This window comes from Schistocerca cancellata, chromosome 1 (assembly GCF_023864275.1).
Source record: "Schistocerca cancellata isolate TAMUIC-IGC-003103 chromosome 1, iqSchCanc2.1, whole genome shotgun sequence".
In the NCBI taxonomy this organism is placed as follows: domain Eukaryota; kingdom Metazoa; phylum Arthropoda; class Insecta; order Orthoptera; family Acrididae; genus Schistocerca; species Schistocerca cancellata.
In genome coordinates this window covers 136,285,569-136,299,357 of record NC_064626.1, presented here as the reverse complement: position 1 = coordinate 136,299,357, position 13,789 = coordinate 136,285,569, and the positions used below count along the sequence as shown (strand labels likewise).

The window sequence follows — 13,789 nt, the reverse complement described above, 5'->3', positions numbered from 1 at the left end:
GAACTACTGCAATACAGCGAGCGCCACTACTGCCAGCTAAATAAAAGATTCAAACTACAGAAGGCACTAACTACTGATAGGCATAGTTAGCAATTGAAAGATGATAATAGAGAACGAACAATGTATTTACCTTAACAGTCATAATATATATAGCACTTCATGACATCCATTTTTACAAATTTCAAAACTCCGCCATTTCTCTCCCCACATCCACCACTGCTGGCGGCTCACCTCCAACTGCGCAACGCTACGCGCTGTTCACATCCAGCTGTCGCTGCCCAACACTACAATGGCAGACAACAATGCAAACTAGCCACAGACTGCACACAGCACAGCCAGTGATTTTCATACAGAGCGCTACGTAACATTGCCAATAAGAAAACATAAACAGCCTACTTACAATTATTCTACACCTGCATTTACATCTACATGGTTGCTCTGCAATTCACACTTAAGTGCCTGGCAGAGGGTTCATGGCGTGTGGGAAAAAGGAACACCTAAATCTTTCCGTTCGAGCTCTGATTTCTCTTATTTTATTATGATGATTTTTTCTCCCTACGTAGGTGGGTGTCAACAAAATATTTTCGCATTATGAAGAGAAAGTTGGTGATTGAAATTTAGTAAATAGATCTCGCCGCAGAGAAAACTGCCTTTGTTTCAATGACTGTCACCCCAACTCGCGTATCATATCAGTGACACTCTTACCCCTATTGCGCGGTAACACGAAACGAGCTACCCTTCTTTCCACGTTTTCGATGTTCTCCGTCAATCCTACCTGGTAAGGATCCCACACAGCGCAGCAATATGCCAGCAGAGGACGGACAAGTGTAATGTAGGCTGTCTCTTTAGTGGGTTTGTCGCATCTTCTAATTGTTCTGCCAACAAAGCGGTCCTTGTTTCGCGTTCCCCACAATATTATCTATGTGGTCTTTCCAATTTAAGTTGCTCGTAATTGTAGTTCCTAGGTGTTTAGTAGAATTGACAGCCCGTAGATTTGTGCGATTTATCGTATACCCAAAATTTATCGGATTTCTTTTAGTACCCACGTGGATGACCTCGCACTTATCTTTGTTTAGTGCCAATTGCCGCTTTTCGCACCATATAGAAATTCTCTCTAGATCATTTTGTAATTGGAATTGGTCGTCTGATGCTTTTACTAGATGGTAAATTATAGCGTCATCTGCAAACATTCTAAGGGAGCTGCTCAGATTATCACCTAGATCATTTATGTAAATCAGGAACATCAGAGGACCTGAGACACTACCTTGTGGAACGCCAGGTATCACTTCTGTTCTACTTTATGATTTACCGTCTATCACTACGAACTGTGACCTCTCTGAGAGGAAATCACGAATCCAGTCACACAACTGAGACGATACTCCGTATGCACGCAAGTTGATTAATAGTCGCTTGTGAGGAACGGTATCAAAAGCCTTCTGGAAATTTTGGAATATGGAATCGATCTGAGATCCCTCGTCGACAGTACTCACTAATTTAAGGGAATAAAGAGCTAGCTGTATTGCACAAGAACGATATTTTCTGAATCCGTGTTGGTTATGTATCAATAAGTCATTTTCTTCAACGTGATTGATAATGTTCGAGTACACTATATGCTCCATAATCCTACAGCAAATTGAGGTCAGTGATATGGGTCTGTAGTTTATTGGGTTACTCCTATTTCCTTTCTTGAATATTGGTGTGACTTGTGCTGTTTTCCAGTCTTCGGGAACAGACCTTTCGTCAAGTGAGCGGATGTGTATGATTGCTAGGAAAGGCGCTATTGTGTCTGCATACTCTGAAAGGAACCTGATTGGTGTACCATCTCGACCGAAAGACTTGCCTTTCTTAGGTGAATTGAGTTGTTTCGCTACACCTTGTAAGTAGGCTGTTTATATTTTCTTATGGGCAACGTTACGTAGCGCTCTGTATGAAAATCACTGGCTGTGCTGTGTGCAGTCTGTGGCTAGTTTGCATTGTTGTCTGCCATTGTAGTGTTGGGCAGCTGGATGTGAACAGCGCGTAGCGTTGCGCAGTTAAGAGGTGAGCCGCCAACAGTGGTGGATGTGTGGAAGGAAATGGCGGAGTTTTGAAATTATATATATTATGACTTTTGATGATATTAATGTAAATACATTGTTTGTTCTCTATTAAAATCTTTCATTTGCTAACTATCCCTATCAGTAGTTAGTGCCTTCCGTAGTTTGAATCTTTTATTTAGCTGGCACTAGTGGCGCACGCTGCATTGCAGTAGTTCGAGTAACTGAGATTTTTGGTGAGGTAAGTGATTTGTGAAAGGTATAGGTTAATATTAGTCAGGGCCATTCTTTTGTAGGGATTTTTGAAAGTCAGATTGCGTTGCGCTAAAAATATTGTGTGTCAGTTTAAGCACAGTCATGTATAAATTTTTCTAAGGGGACGTTTCAACCTAAGATATCTACTTTTATGTCACTCATGTTATCAGCTGTTATTATTTGTATTCTTGATTCACTGGATAAAATACTTTTGATATATTTTAGCAATAAATCAGATTGTTATAATGACCCATAGTTTGTTTTCATAGTTTGATGGACTGCATTATCAGCACGTCTGTGTGGAGTGTGTTAAATATATTTCATACTTAAATGGGCCACCACTGGTAATTTAATTAGAGAAGCTGTCTTCTGAAGTGCAACTTTGTTTTCTTTCGATTTGTATGATCTTAGTCATATATAACTGTAGGTCACTAAGGACGGAGGACGTAGCATCGCAGGGGTTTTCTAAATGTTCATCGGACATCTCACAGTGTGTGTTGATCTATAGGGTGAGTGCTCCTTAGCGATTTATTGAGAACATAGTTCCATAAAGATGAAAGGTCAATGCATATCTAGTCGTATCTTACATCGTGTCCTACAGTGTGTTACTTCGTAGCAAATGTCCCAATAGGAAAGATTAGAATTGTAGTTAGAATGCGCACTCTTACAGTTGATAAATCCACCAGGCTTTGTCTGAAGCACTTTGGCTCCCCTCCAAGGTTTATGTGGTGTCACCGCCAGACACCACACTTGCTAGGTGGTAGCCTATAAATCGGCCGCGGTCCGGTAGTATACGTCGGACCGGCGTGTCGCTACTATCAGTGATTGCAGACCGAGCGCCGCCACACGGCAGGTCTAGAGAGACTTCCTAGCACTCGCCCCAGTTGTACAACCGACTTTGCTAGCGATGGTTCACTGACAAAATACGCTCTCATTTGCCGAGACGATAGTTTAGCATAGCCTTCAGCTACGTCATTTGCTACGACCTAGCAAGGCGCCATGTTCAGTTACTATTGATATTGTGAATCATGTACCATCAAGAGTGACGTTCATCATTAATGGATTAAAGTTAAGTATTCCACCAGCTACGTCCGTTTTTTCTAAATTTTAATTTCCTTGTCCTGTTCCAGACCTCACACCAGCCTGCGTGAGCTAAAACGCGTGCCTTTCGGCCTCCTCTAGTAACTCGGTGTTGGCTCTCCTGCCAACCACAGCATTGGCGACGAGGCAAAACCACGTTCTTATCGATATTGCCCTGATTTACTTGTGTAATGGCTTCACCACAATCTCCAGATGTACTGTCCGAATTTTATCGCTTACAGAATCAGCAGACGCAGGCCTTATTGGATGCCCTTGGACAGCTCATCCAGGGTCAACGTGCGATGCAAAACGATGCGACAGCAGCCGCTCCACCGCTAACGCAGCCACAACACGCAGTTGCACCAACTTTTCGACCTTTTGATGCTGCACTGCAAAGCTGGACAGAGTGGTCACGCCAATTTGGATTCCATCTCGCCGCCTGCAGAATTCAAGGTAACGAGCAGCAGCCTTTTTTGTTATCATCAGTCGGGGTGAACACATACTGTGTGATAGTCAAATTATTTCCCTGACGCGACGTAGCAACTCTGTCCTACGAAGAAATTTTGTCTGCATTACATGCATATTTCAAAGAATCAGTCAATGTAGTTGCGAAAAGGTATACCTTCTTTCATACAAAACGTACGTGAGGTCAGACTAATTGGGAGTGGGTTGCAACGTTGCAAGGCCTTACTAGGGATTGTGCTTTTGAGTGTCAATGTGGACTCCCTTATTCAGATACTATGGTACGTGATGCAATTTCACAGAACGTTTCTGATGTTCGTATAAGGGAACAGATTTTGAAACTAGTCAATCCCTCCCTTCAACAAGTGATGGACATATTGGACCGGCAGGACACACTTGACTTTGCTCAGGACTCATCTGAAACTTCACCACCCGTGTGTCAGGTTAACCGGCCCGCCGGGCGAGCTGCACGGAACAGTAAACAGTCCTCGCGCCCAGCCGCACTGCTGCTGCCAGGCTCTCAGCCACGGGTGCTGCGGCGTAAAGCAAATGCAGTGCTAAAATCATGCCCGCGGTGCGCTACTGGACATTCGCGTGAGAATTGTCCGTCACACCAAACTATTTGCTTTTTCTGTAATAAAAAAGGACATGTTCAGAGTGTTTGCCAGAAAAAGTTCAGATCGAAAACTTACAACCATTCCAGGCCCTTTGCTTTGCGCCGAAATCGAAACTTCGCCGATGGAAATTCATGTAGTTCATTCCACTCCACCCAGTGCCACTCTCTCTAACAGTGACTGTGTTCGTCCCACAAATAGTGTGCGTCGACATCGCCGGGACTCCCGTCAAGTCGCAAGTGATTTTGTACCATTGTCAGTTCACGTTGCATGAGACAATCGCTCTTGTCGTCAGCAGGACAATAAACTTTTTGTGGACTTGGACATTAACGGCAAAGTGATACCATTCCAGCTCGATACCGGGGCTGCAGTTTCACTGATCAATCAAGACACTTACAAACTGCTGGGCACACCTCCGTTGCGTGCCGCAAATGTTAAGTTAACTAGCTATTCAGGTCAAGAGATCCCTGTGTTAGGACAGTGCAGCCTTCTTGCAACATACAAAGGACAAACAAAACTTGTCATTTTACGTCCTTCGTTCTTCTTCTGCAGTGAACTTGTTTGGTTTCGATTTATTTCAGTTGTTTAACTTGTCTATAGTAAATCAGGTCCTATCAGTGACCCAGACTGTGCCTTCAGACAGTGTTTCTCGTCTCTGTGAAGAATTTGCAGATATTTTTGCACCAGGCCTCAGTTGCGCTAAGAACTATAAAGCACATTTGGAACTGAAAGTAAACACACAATGTTCCCCACGCATTGCGTGATGAGGTCGCAAAAAACATTACATGATTTGGAATCACAAGGTGTAATTGAACGTGTGCAGGCTTCTCTCTGGTCAGCGCCCTTAGTAATTTTGCCAAAACCTTCCGAAAAATGGAGACTTTGTGTGGACTTCAAGGCAGCAGTGAAGCCACAACTAGTGATTCCAACTTTTCCTTTACCCCTTGTAATGTCCCCACAGAAAATACCCTCTACCACGCAACAGTCAATCATAGCCAATCAAACCATCCACATTCATTCACTATGGAAAAGTATCTGATCTGATTTTCTAGTAATATATGCGCCGACAGCTCGTCGACGCCAAAGTATTTTCTAGTGCGTTTATTCTTTGGAATAACAGAGATACATATATGTATTCTCCGTGGTTGTTAGACTGGTAACTAGGTCAGCTTCGGAAGTATCTGTTGAAAGATTGACGGGTTTCTAAAAGAGACATATTTGCTTTTCTTCTCGCTAAAGCGAGCTATTAACATTTGTGCCGCTAGCGGGTTGTTTGAAGAGAAAGAAACTGTAACGGAAAATAATTAAGACTTGGAACCAACAGAGATCTGGACATGTAATGGAGATAGATTGAATATACAATTTCCTTCATAAATAAGGTTTGTGACCCCTTTTATTCTGGAGTGAATGAACGAATGAGTTCGGTGTCTGAATCATTGATGATCGCGTTGGCCCTGTAATTAGTGGGGAAGTTTCAGCTGTGTCGAAGAGAGCCTGCAATCACCGAGTCTTTGTTAAATCGTCCAAAAAGGCTTCGTACACATCTGGAATTCGAAATCTTTCGTAAAAGGAACGAATTGTTCAAACGATTGATTTTCCCAACTGAATGCAGCGCTTAACAATAATAATAAGTGTAAAGATCTCTTACAGCAAGCCAGCCGCTGAATACTAAGACGAAGGGCTCCACCAGAGATTCTATTTGGCTGATTTCAAGTAATGAAATATTATATTAAAAACTGTACATAGATAAAGGAGAGATAGAGAGAGAGAGAGAGCGAATGAAAATTAGAGAAAATACTAATAATCCTCCATTAGTTTAATTTTTCGCCTGTCTTATCACGGATCAGCCTAAAGACAAAACGGGAGGCCCTTACTTACTGTATAGGTTTATGTGTGAAGGTAAAGGGATCTTAAAAGCAACAGATACACGTCGATACAGACAAGACATTACACAAAGTTAGCGGCTAGCTGCATTCATTCATCATATCATCTATTCTTACACGAGAGAAAGATTATAATGATTTAGAGCCAACAGCACCCGGTGTTCCCAGGCGGTCACCCATCCAAGTACTAACCGGGCCCGATGTTGCTTAACTTCGGTGATCGGACGAGAACCGGTGTATTCAACATAGTATGGCCGTTGGCCCCTCCCAGAAGATCTTTTTGACAAACTGTGCCTGGGTAAATATTTTTCAAAGTTGGACCTAGCAGATGTGTACTTGCAAATACCGGTGGACGAAGAATCCCAGCGCGTTTTGGTGGTTAACACGCATCTTGGGTTGTATCAATTCAAACGACTGCCATTCGGGTGTGCATCCGCCCCTGCATTGTTTCAGCAATATCTACAAACTGTGCGTCGGTCCCTACTGCAGCAAACTATCTGGACGATATTGTGATCTCCGGAAAGACGGAAGAAGAACATTTAGCCAATCTCAGAACATTACTTCAGGTCTTGCGACAAAATGGTCTTCGCTTGCGGAAGGACAAATGTGTGTTTTTTGCTCGTTACTTGCCATACCTGGGACATGTACTCAATGCCCAAGGCATACATCCCAGTCCCACGCACCTTCGTGCCATACAAGACTTGCCTTCACCACAGAATTTGAAGCAGCTACAGAGTGTGCTGGGAAAAATAAATTACTATAACAGATATGTGCCACATGCCTCTTCCATTTCAGCTCCGCTTCATCACTTACGCCGTAAAGGTGTTCCGTTCGTCTGGACGACGGAATGCGAACGTGCCTTTCGCCAGTTGAAATCGGCGTTGCTTTCCAATACTTGCCTTACGCCATTCGATCCCCAGAAGCCCCTTTTGTTGATGGTGGATGCATCGGATTTCGGGATCGGTGCTGTGCTTGCGCACAAAGATGGTTCGCACGATCGCCCTATTGCCTTTGCGTCCAAATTGCTCTCGTCTGGGCCAAGAAATTATTCACAGATCGAGAAAGAAGCATTGGCTCTCGGGCATTCGATTCCTCCGAACTTGCTTGCATGTTCATTGATGCGGAAACCGATGACGTGGTCGAATCGTTTCCGATCTATTTTCGTCGTGTAGCTACAGCCACAGCTGCCGATCCTGTCCTTGCTACCGTTCTGCGTTTTGTTGCTACGCAATGGCCCTTGTCAAAGTCACGGATCGGGGATCCGTTGGTTCGCCGATTTTTTGCTCACAAGGAGAGACTTTTTGTTCGACGTAGTGTTTTGCTGTTGCGTTCTGATAATGATCAGTCCAGGGTCGTGGTCCCACGTTCGTTACAGTCCTCTGTCTTACAGCTTCTCCACCAAGGACATTGGTGTATAGTGAGAACGAAACAACTTGCTCGTCAGCACTGTACTTGGTTCGGAATCGATGCTGCGATTACGAATATGTGCTCTTCTTGCATGGTGTGTGCCGAACAAGAATCAGCACCACCGCGGAAATTCGTTGCATGGCCAAAAGCCACTTCCCCTAGCAACGATTTTGCTGGTCCATTCTGGAATGCTCGATGGTTGGTTGTGGTAGATTCATTCAGTAATTTTGCTTTTGTTGTCCAGATGTCTTCCACGACGTCATCTGCTACCATCCAAGCGTTATCTGCTATCTTTTGCGTTGAAGGTCTTCCACAGACTATTGTTTCCGACAATTGCCCACAATTCATGTCCGCAAAATTTCTGCAAGGCCAATGGTATTCAACATCTGACGTCCGCGCCGTTTTCGCCACAGTCAAACGGTGCCGCTGGACGACTGGTCAGGACTTTCAAGTCACAGATTTGAAGTTGAAAGAGTCGCATTCTTGGGAGGACGCGTTATTGCTCTTTTTGTCCTCGTATCGCTCTCAGCCCCGAGATGGTCGCTCGCCGACTGAGTTGCTCCACGGTCGCCCTCATCGAACCTTGATGTCTTTGCTACATCCGCCGCATCAGGTTCCTGTGCAGCGGCAGACACCTGCTTTTGCTCCAGGCGACGTTGTCTACTATCGCCACTATCGAGATTCACGGCGTTGGCGCGAAGGGCGCATTCTTCGCTGCCTCGGCCGCGCTATGTATCTGGTTTTGGGGGCCTCTGGTGAAGTGCGTCGGCATCACAATCAGCTGCGCCTCTGTCGTCGCACGGGATCTGCCGCTCCCCGTCTGCTTTCAGCGACGGTGCCGTCCGGTCAGCGCCCTGGGGACCCATCTACTGGCTCGCCTCAGCCCCAGGTGTTACCGACGCTGCCTTCCATTTTGCCCCATGGCGACGCGCCGCTGCCGCCGCCGCCGCCGCTGCCTGTTCTCCCGCCGGCGATGCCCGCAGTGGACGCGTCGCTGATGCCGCCGGGCGCCTCCCTGGGTCACGCGCCACCGATCGCTTCCCGTGACCAGTTGTCCTCCGACATGGAACTCTTGCCCGCTCCGGACCATATGTCGTCTTCGCCCGTTGGGTGCCCCGGCCCGATGGAGGTCGACCCTTCGGCCCCTCCTGTCCCTCTGCGGGCGCATACACCGTATGTTGGCGTGCACCCTGGAGCAGGTTTTCAGGCGTTTCCTAGCTCCCAGCGGTCCAAATGGTAGGGTGCGGGTGGCACAGCCTCGCCTGTTGTTAGGCCCCCCACCTCGTCGCATACGTCAGCATGGGGTCCTCCCCACGGCGGGCGGAAGCCTTATGCCACAACCGTACGCCGATTTGCGGGGGAGGAATGTGGTGTCACCGCCAGACACCACACTTGCTAGGTGGTAGCCTTTAAATCGGCCGCGGTCCGGTAGTATACGTCGGACCGGCGTGTCGCTACTATCAGTGATTGCAGACCGAGCGCCGCCACAGGGCAGGTCTAGAGAGACTTCCTAGCACTCGCCCCAGTTGTACAACCGACTTTGCTAGCGATGGTTCACTGACAAAATACGCTCTCATTTGCCGAGACGATAGTTTAGCATAGCCTTCAGCTACGTCATTTGCTACGACCTAGCAAGGCGCCATGTTCAGTTACTATTGATATTGTGAATCATGTACCGTCAAGAGCGACGTTCATCATTAATAGATTAAAGTTAAGTATTCCACCAGCTACGTCCGTTTTTTCTAAATTCTAATTTCCTTGACCTGTTCCAGACCTCACGCCGGGCTGCGTGAGCTAAAACGCGTGCCTTTCGGCCTCCTCTAGTAACTCGGTGTTGGCTCTCCTGCCAACCACATCAGTTTACACAGTAGCGAAATTTTCCCTCGAATTGCTGCCCTTTGGACATTATGGGCCACCAAGTTTCGATCAGTCTGCACGCACAGTGAGGTGTCTGTGACTAATGCATGAGTTGATTGAGACAGTCAGTCATCAGTCTCACTGTGCAGTGGTTAATGCTAGTCGCATATGCAAAATCGTGCGTGGGCGGCGTAAGTACCTACTTGAAGCATAAAGCTTCCTGTATTTCTCCAACCAATTCAAATCATACAGTAATTTTTGTCATCAGTTTAAGATTTGTAATTATTTTGAGTTGATTAGGCCTTATTAGTATATAGTGGAACATCTTTTAGGTGTCCTGTTTGACATGGCTACAAAGAAAAACGAAATCAGTGACTTTAAAGCTAAATGGATCCAAATTTTCTCGCTTATTGAAAACTTAAATGGCCTTCCGGCTTGCCTGATTCCTCAGGAAAAACTGACTCATAAAAGAAACTTGGAGAGACTCTTTACAACTAAACAGACGTCATTTAGTACTAAACATCCTGTCAGTGAAGTACGGAATGATGTATTTAAGGAAATTCAGAAGAGTCAAGAAAAATGTTAATATTACAAGCTTAGTGGTTAGTCAAGGGATTGTAAAGAAATGAAAAGACATACATTAAAAGTTGTTTTATATGTGCATCTGAATAGCTATTTCAGGTTTCTGACGACAATGTATGTGTTCTAAAAAATTGTAGAGGTAGCATTTTCTGCTAAATCGGTGAAAGACAGCACAGTCCAAATGTCTTAGAATGTAGACAACCAACAAGTGGAAGACCTTAAATTCGTTTCAGCTCTATCAGCAGCAGCTGACGAGTCTTTTCATATAAATGATAAAGTGCAAATTTAATTTTTTGCACTATTTATTTCATCAGTAGGTCCTGAAGAAGAGCCTTTAGGATTAACTCTCAAAAATCAAAAACATAGAGACGATGTTGCAGATGCTGCAACTGAATGCATTGAAAAGCATTATATTCAAATGGTTCAAATGGCTCTGAGCACTATGGGACTTAACATCTATGGTCATAAGTCCCCTAGAACTCAGAAATACTTAAACCTAACTAACCTAAGGACATCACACAACACCCAGCATTATATTCCACTCAATAAAATTATTTGAGTTTCAACAGATGGGATGAAAACTATAAGTAGTGGAAGAAACTGCTTTGTTGCTACTTGGAAGAAAAAACTTAATTACGAGATATTTACTTAACATTGCATCATTAATCAAGAAGCATTTTGAATGTAGACATTTCCAGAAGAAATTTACAATGTTATGGAATTAATGATTCAGATTATTAACCTAATTACAGTCAAATATCTTAATCATCACCAGTTTCAAGGACTTTTAATTGAACTGGAAAGTGAGTACGATGATCTTCTGGTACAGAACAAGGAACGTTAGTTCTGAAGACAAAACGTTTTGAAACTTTTCACTTCCTTGTCAACAGAAGCTAAAGCTTCTCTTCCCAAGAAGGGTGTTCAGTATCCAGTACTAATGAAATACACTAACGAAATACCACTGACTCCAAGAATTTATTTCATATAGACGCTATGACTCATCCATATGAGCTTAATCGTAAATTACAAGAGAAATGGAACAATTTTTTCGATGTTAGAAGAAATTATTTAACTCAAAACCAAATTGTCTTCTTTCGCTTGGCATCTGAAACAGAAACTTGGATTCACTTTCCACGACCGTTGAAAATTCGTCGACAAAATAATTTACTATTTAAAAACAACACTTTTAAAAATGAGGAAAGGTTTCAGGAATATAGAAACAGCAGAGAGATGTCAGGCTTTGTTTTAAAAAAAAAACCCTTAATGTCATTGTAACAAAATCCAATTTTTCTCCATTAACAGTAGATACTGGCAACTTTGAAATGCAATTGCTGGATTTTGAAAACAAAGAACTATGGAGCACAAAATTTAAACATCTTTTGCTGATACTCCAATACTGGAGAAATACGAATGTGAACTTAGTTCACAGCTCAAGTGGTCTGGTTTGAAAGACCCCTACTTTTGTTACATTCCGATTTCTACAGAGAACTGTACCTCCATGGACGTGTCTCACGCTGGTCTAGCGGTGCTTCTGTTCCAAGTGGTGGAACAAAATGGAGTAATAATCAAACAGATGATCGCGTTTGGCAGACACATCCTGCATAAGGCCGAGAGAAACTACTCAGTAACTAAATTTGGGGCACTGGCTGTGGTCTGGTGATTTATTAAACTCAGAAACATTTTAATGGGTGGAATAGCAAAAATCTGTAGTGTCCACTAAGCTTTGGAATCCTTGATGAGTGCAGAACACACACTTGGACAGCTCTCTTGCTAGGCACCATGCCTTCAGGAATCCTGGCAAGGACAATGTTGTGACAGACGGCCTTGTTTGGAGCACACTCCGGGTTAACGCGAGAGAAAGACAATGAACATGAGGCAAACTTTGATATACTGTATATGAAGGGCGCAACATTCGAGAAATACGTAGAGATCATGCTTGCTGACATTGGCACAGAACAAGATAAAGATTCGATCTTGAAAGAAAACGAATTGAATTGGCAAGGTGGTGATGTGGCCAGTGTCAGGCTGTGCTAACCGATTAGCCACAATTTACTGTTCAAGAAGACCAGTCTGACTGAAAACAGTTTATTAGTGTATGTGCAAGATGAGTTTGTCAATAAGCATGTGTATACACTCACTTGAGCCTCATGTGTTATGGACCAAGTAAATCGTTAACAAGTTACAGGGATTTGTATATTTCAACAACATGGAGAGATATGTCCACCAATTCTAAATCAAAGCACTTGACGACTTCACCTACTTTTTTGCTGCAAATCAGTTACATTACTCTTCCTCTCGAAGCAACCGTGTCCCTGCGTAACATTGCTATCTATAAGACTGTTGTCTGCTTTTATAGTTTGTGGCAAGTCAATAGAGAGAATAGGTTCCCGACAACATTATTAATGCTACCCCTTTTATCTAACAACTCCTCCTCCTCAGATCCTTGCAAAACTGATTCTAATTCCCCTACGGACACTTTAGTCTTCAGAGTGCCATTTTTGTATATGATGTAAGCCTTTACTTCATCTTTGTTCTCATCTAATTTGAATTCGTTAACTTGTTCTTCCCTATTACCTCAAGCGTTTTCTTTCTCCTTCTTGACCCATCTTCCTATTGGGTCCAAAATGCTGTCAGCTAGATAATGAGCATGATTTAGCGCTTTACTGGTACTGTCTGTTCCTATTACATCATCCCTGTTGTCGGTTTGCGTGTGCTGACTGACTGTGGTCTGCGTTTTTGTTACTAACTATGTTACTGTTTACTCCAGGTGAGCGCCACAGATGGGACTTAGTTTCTCAAACGTGGCCTTTGGTGTTTATTCGATTCAGAATCAGATCGGGTAGCATTCGAACCTCCGTCTTGCCTCAACGGTACATTACTTATATTTTTGCCTTTGTCATAGTAATTAATACGAAAGCACGGTGGCTGTGTACCTCCTCTTCCTCTACCACAGCCTTGACCACGGTAATTAGATCGTGTATTGTGAACTTACATATTCTAATATTCACGTTCCCACTGTCATAGTTTCGATTGTTTATATCACTGTTACAGGACCTATTATTGTTTTGCACCTGCTCCTCGATAGCTGCTACTCTTTCCACAAGCTCCAGGTTCTTAGTGATCCTATACACATTATCTCTAGATGCAGAAATGATATTTTCCTGCCAATATCAAGGCAGCTTATCTTATTGTTCCACGACCATCATTTCCGGTTTCATCTTTTCTGTCAGATGTGACAGCTGTGAAATCAACTTTTAAGAGAACTCTTCAACTGATTCGCCGGCCGAAGTGACCGAGCGGTTCTGGGCTCTACAGTCTGGAACCGCGCGACCGCATTAAGCCTCTAGCCACAACAGTTAGATACATCTACCTCATATATTCCAAAACGCCGCGCTTAAAAACGGGATTTTTCCAGTGCCCTAACCTCGGGTTGTGTTGGTGAAGGAAAGATAGTCAAGTGTTCTGAATAGTCTTTGGGCTGGGGACCATTGGTATATCCAACAGAAGATCGTATAACTGTAACTATCCCACGATACAGAAGTTTGAATATTACACACTTCATCCAACTTAGGCAAAGGGAGCAAATCGATTGGTTCTTTTTGCATTAGATTTG

At 43.8% G+C, this 13,789-nt stretch overlaps 1 non-coding gene across 1 annotated transcript; it reads right to left on the bottom strand.

Moving 5' to 3' along the window:
• Window positions 1-6,473: 6,473 nt before the first annotated feature.
• On the bottom strand, window positions 6,474-6,592 carry LOC126101122 (5S ribosomal RNA). Its single transcript, XR_007522269.1, has one exon. It is a non-coding gene; the product is annotated as a 5S ribosomal RNA (ribosomal RNA).
• Window positions 6,593-13,789: the final 7,197 nt, after the last annotated feature.